Genomic DNA, 7,381 nt, shown 5'->3' with positions numbered 1-7,381 from the left:
CCCCAGCTGTGGAAAAACTGTCTTCTTGGTGTCAGGAACCTACTTCCTGGTGTCAAAAAGTTGGGGCCTGCACTGTCTTAGGACACGACCAAACGGAAACACTTTCGTTCTCTTTTAGTCAGTGGGAAATTCTGGATGAGGTTTTGAAGTGCCTTCTTAGGTAGTTAAAATGTTCGCCGTTAGGTGCTAAGCAAAGTGCCTTTGCTTTCTGGTTTTTGAAACGTCCATCAGCCTCAAAGGACTGATCTCCAAAAGAAAAAGAGGAGAGGGCCCAGGAGAAGACGCTGAGAAGGAGGGACGCGGAAGAGCTAAGAAAGGGGGAAAGGATCGGGAGGAGCAAGGATGAAGGCCTGGAGCAGGGCAGATGGGCAGATTGCAGTGCTGTTGTTGGATGAATATATCCTGTCTCTCTGGAACGCTGCACGCAAGCTTTTTGAATTGGCTATTGATCGGTCATTTTGAGTTAACTATGGATCGAACTTTGCTCTACCCGGAAGGCTCGAAATTGTTTACAATGTCCCTGTTAAGTCTCCCATTCAGTGTTGTGATGGGTGGTGTGAGTAAAGTCCGTGTTTTCAAGGTGAGTGGAAGCCGAGTTTGGCACCAGTCATTAGGCTTCTCCATCACAATGCGGAGATTCCCTCTTAATTGGTCATACACATCTTCCCACTTCTTCAGAAGGATCATTGGCCAGTCCTACTTTTTTTTAAAGTTTGTAAATATTTAGACTCCATTATATATGGAACCATCTCCAAAATCATCAATACAGTAGCCAATTCTCAAGGTGTTGTGTCAAGACAAGCACCACCAAAATCATCTGGAAACTTTTGAGAAATGCAAATCCTCAAGCCCTACCTCAGACCTGCAGATTCAGAAACTCTTGAGGTGGGCCCAACAGACAGACTCACCAGGTGATTTGGATAAATGCTCAAGTTCAGGAACAGCTGTATTAGAGCAACTTCCTTTCCTATCAACCAAGATGTACCATGTTCTTGGGTAGGATACTCAACATCAGAAAGAACACCTCTCCTTAACCTGATGTCTGAATTTAACAGTTTTCATTAAAATGTCAAGAAATTTTTTTTTAATTCAAACCAGATAACATAATCCTAAAGTTTAAATGGAAAAATAACAAGCAGTAACTGTCAGGGAAATTCTTTTTTAGAAAGAGGAATGAGGATGGACTAACCCTATGAAATATTAAAATGCCATAAATTATAATGATTAAAGTGATAAAATATCTTGTATGAATGAAACAGCAATCAATAGGACAGCATAAAGTCCAAAAATAGACCAAAATACATAAAAAATGTAATATAGTAGAAAGAGGGACTCAAATCAATAATTCTAATGAACATTTTTTTAATAACTAGGTAGCTGTCTGAGAAAAAAAATAATGGTCAATGAATATCATACCCTTTCTGTGTTCAGTCGCTTAGTCTTGTCAGACTCTTTGAGACCGCATGGACTGTAGCCTGCCAGGCTCCTCTGCCCATGGAACTCTCCAGGCAAGAATACTGGAGTGGGTTGCCGTGGCCCCCTCTAGGGGATCTTTCTGACCCAGGGATGGAAACCGCATCTCCTGCATCACAGGCAGAGTCTTTACCACTAAGCCACACCAAGGAAGCCCAGTGACATCCTTTACATAAAAGTAAATTCCAAATTGATCAAAGATTTAAAATAAAAATGAAAAGGAACATAAAATTCTTGTAGAAACATGAAAATTATTTTTTCTTGGTGTGTGTGTGGAAAAGGCTGTTCTATGACACAAACTCAGTCCTGAGAGAAAATATTGATGAATTTCACTATATAAATGAATGGACTTTCCATAAAAAAAGTTGAAAGACAAATAACAATTTGGGGAAGTATTTGCAACTCATATCGTGTTAAAAACCCTCCATTTTGAGTTAATGCTTCAGTTTATCGACATCCTTCTCACAGGCCCCTTGTGACTGCACACACAAAAACAACTGAAACCCTTGAAAAGCAACCCAACCAGGACTCTAACTTTCCCCTCCTCCCTCCACTTCCCTGTCTCCCTGCTGCTCCCTCCTCCTCTTTCCTTCCTCTCTTTCTCCATCTTGGGTTGCTTTCCTTAGATCCCACTCAGGACCCCAGTGAAGGCTGCAGCCTTCACTGTGCAGCCCACAGGCCCTGGCTCTCACTGCTCCCCACTTGTTCAACTGAACACCCTACTGATTGCGCTTCTGTGTGGCCCTGCGCTTGCCAGCGGTGACCCCACTCTGGGACCGGTGAGTATAATAACCTTCTCTTCTGGTTCTCCTCCCTTCCTGTGGCTGCACCAAATTTATCATACCATGCTGGACATCTACATTTTTAGAACACACATCATGTACAAAAGACTAATTTCCCTAATATTTACAGAACTATAAGCCAACAAGAAATAAACCAATAACCCAATAAAAATAGCAAACATATAAAGAATAGAAAATATAAAAGGCTTGCCCATATGAGAAGATACTTAACATTCAACATTGCTATTAACAAAAGTAGTGCAATTTAAAACTAAGTTGAAATAAATTTTCAGCTATAGGAAATGGTAAATTTCTTGAAGTTTAATATGTTGGAGAGTGAATAAACATTGTTAACAAGAGGGTAAATTGGTACAAGTTCTACAGGGTGCTTTTCGAGCAATATAAAAAATTTTCACAAACTTTTTTTTTTACTTCAGCAATCCACATTTAGAAGTTTATCCTACAATATAGCTATACAAGTGTGAAATTGTGTACAAAGTTATTCAAGAAACACTTTTTATTAACTAAAAAATTGGAAATTCTCCAAAGGTCCATCAGTTTGGGGGTGACTAAATAAATGGCAATACAACCACACAATTAAATATAGCTGTAGAAAAGAATGCAATGGCACCCCATTCCAGTACTCTTGCCTGGAAAATCCCATGGACGGAGGAGCCTGGTGGGCTGCAGTCCATGGGGTCACTACGAGTAGGACATGACTGAGCAACTTCACTTTCACCTTTCACTTCCATGCATTGGAAAAGGAAATGGCAACCCACTCCAGTGTTCTTGCCTGGAGAATCCCAGGGATGGGGGAGCCTGGTGGGCTGCTGTCTATGGGGTCGCACAGAGTCAGACACGACTGAAGAGACTTAGCAGCAGCAGCAGCAGAAAACAATGAGAAAGCTCTTGAGAGAAGCCTTACAGAAATTGGTTGTAATTCAATAATAAATACATGGAAAATTAAGCAAATGGAAAAGTAACGTAATTGTTACTGCCAAGGGAAAAATATATTCAAAAAGTGATCACATTAAATTCTCTGTTAATGTTTGTATAGTAAAAATGATAATCATTAATTTCTCAAAATTATGACACAAGCATATTGATATATTAGGGTTTCCCAGAGAAACAGAACCAATAGAAGATATACACATATGTATATAGAAATTTAGTTTGTATACAGAGATGTTATTGTGGAGGGTGGTAAATCTATAACTCTTCAGGGTAGGCCAACAGGCTGGGGACCCAGGGAAGAATTGATGTTGTAACTCTCACCTGAAAACAGAATCTAGAGGCAGAATTCTTCCTTCCTTTGGGGATCTAAGTCTTTTTCTCTTAGGGCCTTCAGTGGCTTAGATGAGGCCTACTCACATTTTGGAGGATAATCTGCTTTACTCAGAGTCTACTGACTTAAATGTTAATTTCATCTAAAAAATACCTTCAAAGGAACATCTGGATTAATATTTGACCCCAGTATCTGGGTACCATGGCCTAGCCAGACTGACACATAAAATTAACCGTCACAATTGGGAAAATGGAAAAGTGAAAAATGTATACGTGTGTGTAGTGCTAAGTGTAGTGGGAATATGTAAAGGAGAGATAAAGTGCCTAAAACTAGAAAATCAAGAATTAACATTATTTGTTTATAGAAACAGATTAATAGCCAATCACTGATTAAAAGAATTTAAAGTAGTTACTTCTAGGGACCAAGAAATGGCAGAGAGGTTCAGGGGACTGTCGGTTTTCATTACCAGGTTTGTAAGTGTTTGACTTTCTAAACTATGTGCATATATAAGCTTGCTAAACATAAATACTAAATAAAAAAGCTTTTCATATGTTGTAATGATTCGAGTATTTTACCAATTTGTTGTCTTTTGAATATTGTAGAGGAACAGTTCTGCTGTGGCACCCAAGTGACATTCTATGTATTTGCACAGGCCACACAAGCGAAGACTTGAAGTGCAACTATTGTGAAACTTACCACAAGGCAAAGCACCTTGTGATTGTCCCCAAACAGGAGAGGATGGGAGGCCTGTGAAGAGCAGCCAGGAGACAGTTTCCATTCCCCTCCCTGTCTACCCTGGGACAGTTTTTCATTGCCTTGCAGCTTCTAATCACACTTAAGGCATTCTGCTTACCTCCCCACTCCTTCTCTGAGGACAGCTGCAGACTGTAAAACTCTTAGCTGCAGTCTAGAATTAACTCCTCAATAACAGAGTATCCCACAACTTGCATTACAGTCACTGACCCCTTTTGTTTCAGTGACATCTTTTTGGATGTTGGAGATGAGGAGTCGTGAAGTCTATACCTTCAACTACTCTTCCTTTTGTTGTATATGTAAGTAATAAATCGTTTGAATCTAAAAGTGGCTTGTCATTGCAATGAGAAGGCCGTGCACCTCAACTAGAGAAAAGCCTGTGCAGCAACAAAGACCAAGCACAGTCAAAAATAAAAAAAATAATGACAATAATAATAAAAGTGACTTATATCTTTACAAGCTGAATCACCCAGGCCTTGGCTTTGCCAGATGTTGAGTGCTTCATTTACCTTTTTTTTTTAAGCTACATATGTACATGTGAAAGTGGCTCAGATCTGTTCAACTCAGTCCATGGAATTCTTCAGGCCAGAATACTGAAGTTGGTATCCTTTCCCTTCTCCAGGGAATCTTGCTGACCCAGGAATCGAATTGGGATCTCCTGCATTGCAGGCAGATTCTTTACCTACTGAGCTATCAGAGAAGCCCTTTTTTAGCTAAACAAATTCTTAAACCTTTTATGTAGGTAAAGGTATTGGGTTTTTTTTCTTTCCCTAGGGATTTTGAGTTTTATGTCATTCTTAGAAAAAAAATTTCCCTGCAAGACAGTAGAAGTTTTATTAGGGGTATTTTCTGAAGGAAGAAAGTTGTAATTGTACTTCTGCTAATGAGCTAAACAGATGCACTGAGCTCTCAGATAACTTTGTGGCATATTCCCTGAGGCCCTCTGAAACCCAGACCTGCTGAGGAGTAAGAGGGTTTCCTGGGACCTACCAACTCAGTATTCTTGGGCTCTAAGAAGGGGATGCAGTCACTAAACAGATGGTGCAACATCTTAGGGCTAGCTATAGTGAAGAGCAGTTACTAGGCCTGATTGGCCAAGGGGAGAGAGCTGTTTCTAGAACCTGGGAAAGCAATAGTTGTAGGTAAGGCTGTAACTATAGTATAGTGCCACTGAACAGTAACTGTCCTGGGGAGTGGCAAAAAACACAACTACTGCCAACCTGCAGGAAACAATTATCCTGACTTCGTATTCCTCCCACCCTCCCCATTCCCAGTCAGTACATCCCATTGGCTGTAGCCAACAAGAAGCAGTGGGCAGAGTCTTTCTGCACAGTTCAAGAAGACTCTTTCTGGGGTGTATAATAGGGTGGTTCATGATGAGAATATATCTGGAGGAACAAATGCATAATACCCAGCAAATACGGTCTTTCCATTCTTGAGATTAAAAATAAATAGTCCCATGTGCTCTCTCTCCTCCACCCACACTGCTTCCCCTGTTATTAACTTCCTGCACTGGTGTGGTACATTTGTTACAATTGATGAACCAATATTGATTCATTATTATTAATGTTAATGGTTTCCACTGGGTTCATGCTTTGTGTTGTACAGTTCTAGTCCTGAGATTTTTAATTGTGAAAGCATCTCATTAGCTGCATTTTGTATCAATAGGTTTTTCAAAGGAGGTTTTTTAATTTCCTGAATTCTTTCATTTATTTGAGAATATTTATTTGTTGTTTTTAGACCTGTATGATATCTGGACTGGAGATATGTATGTATGTATACTTTTAACTGGCTGCTTTTCATGCCATAGCTAGATTCTCTTTTCCACAAAAATACTGGTAATGCAAATGAAATTTCAAAATGTAGAGGTTTTAGATTTTTTTCTTTTCATTTTTGTTTGTTAAATTAATTATCCGTGAGCTTCTAGCTCAAATCAGACAAGCAAACAAGGGGAGAAAGAAGCAAAAGAAAATTCTGTGGGATTTCTAGATCCCAATGCTTTAAGAAGTCATAGAAATTGGCCAGTCATGGCTGGCCTTGTGGCTTCAGCATCCTATAGTCAAGTTGGAGTTACAGCAGGTGAATATAGCCTGGTTTGCCCAAGGTTTTTAATATATATATTTATAAAGTAGGTGACTATTTTGTTATAAAAATTATAAAGTCATGCTGTTGACTTTATTAAAAATAAATTTTTAAAATTTTATTTAAAATAAATTTGTTTATTGATAACCACCAGGTTGGTATTTGGCCTTTGGGAATGAGTAGTGGAGGTGAGAATTTTCTCAATATATGTACCTTTCTATAATTCCTTGATTTTCTGTGTATAAACACACACACACAATCTCTCCAGGAAGAAAAAATAAAAGAACTACACAGGACAACTTCTCTCCCACTCATGTGACTATTAAGTCTGTGCAATTAAGTCACTATGAAGGCATTTTAGACACTTGAGGAATGTCTATGTTACCACCTATTCTGCACTGAACGTCCCAAGTTCATATGTTGAAGCACTAACTCCCCAGTGTAACAGTATTAGAAGGTGGAGCCGTTGGCAGGTAGTTAGGTTTAGATGAGTTTCTGAGGGTGTGACCCTCACTAATGCTGGGATTAGTGTTCTTATAAAAACAGAAGGGGCAGCAGTTTCCTTTCTCAGTGTACAAGCCTTCTGCAAGCCTCTGGGAAGACCCTCACCAAGAACTATATCTGTCCCGGACTCTGATCTTGGACTTTGCAGCCTCCAGAACTTTGAGATAACCTGAAGTTGCAAGAAAGGACTTTGAGCAAGTAAAAGGGTACGTCCCTGGGTGGGCTCGAACCACCAACCTTTCGGTTAACAGCCGAACGCGCTAACCGATTGCGCCACAGAGACACGAGGACTTGGTGCTCTTAATTTGTGTCCTGATCCCAGAAATTGCTTTTCAGCCTCTCTCCGGGACTACCTTCATATTCCCATACTTCGGAAACCGGAGGTGTGCGCGAGACCCTGAAGCCCAGAGTTGGTGTCGCTGGTCACGTTTGGACATCGATAGAACTTCTGAGAGTCAGCTAAGGGGTTCTGACGGCCGAAAGCCAGATCCACAGCCTTCCC

General features: G+C 40.1%; 1 non-coding gene across 1 annotated transcript; it reads right to left on the bottom strand.

Annotated features, from left to right (window-relative positions):
* Positions 1-7,088: 7,088 nt before the first annotated feature.
* TRNAN-GUU lies at positions 7,089-7,162 on the bottom strand. The gene has a single exon. It is a non-coding gene; the product is annotated as a tRNA-Asn (tRNA).
* Positions 7,163-7,381: the final 219 nt, after the last annotated feature.

This window comes from Bison bison, unplaced genomic scaffold (assembly GCF_000754665.1).
Source record: "Bison bison bison isolate TAMUID 2011002044 unplaced genomic scaffold, Bison_UMD1.0 scf7180017862269, whole genome shotgun sequence".
Classification (NCBI taxonomy): domain Eukaryota; kingdom Metazoa; phylum Chordata; class Mammalia; order Artiodactyla; family Bovidae; genus Bison; species Bison bison.
This window is presented reverse-complemented; position numbering and strand designations above follow the sequence as displayed.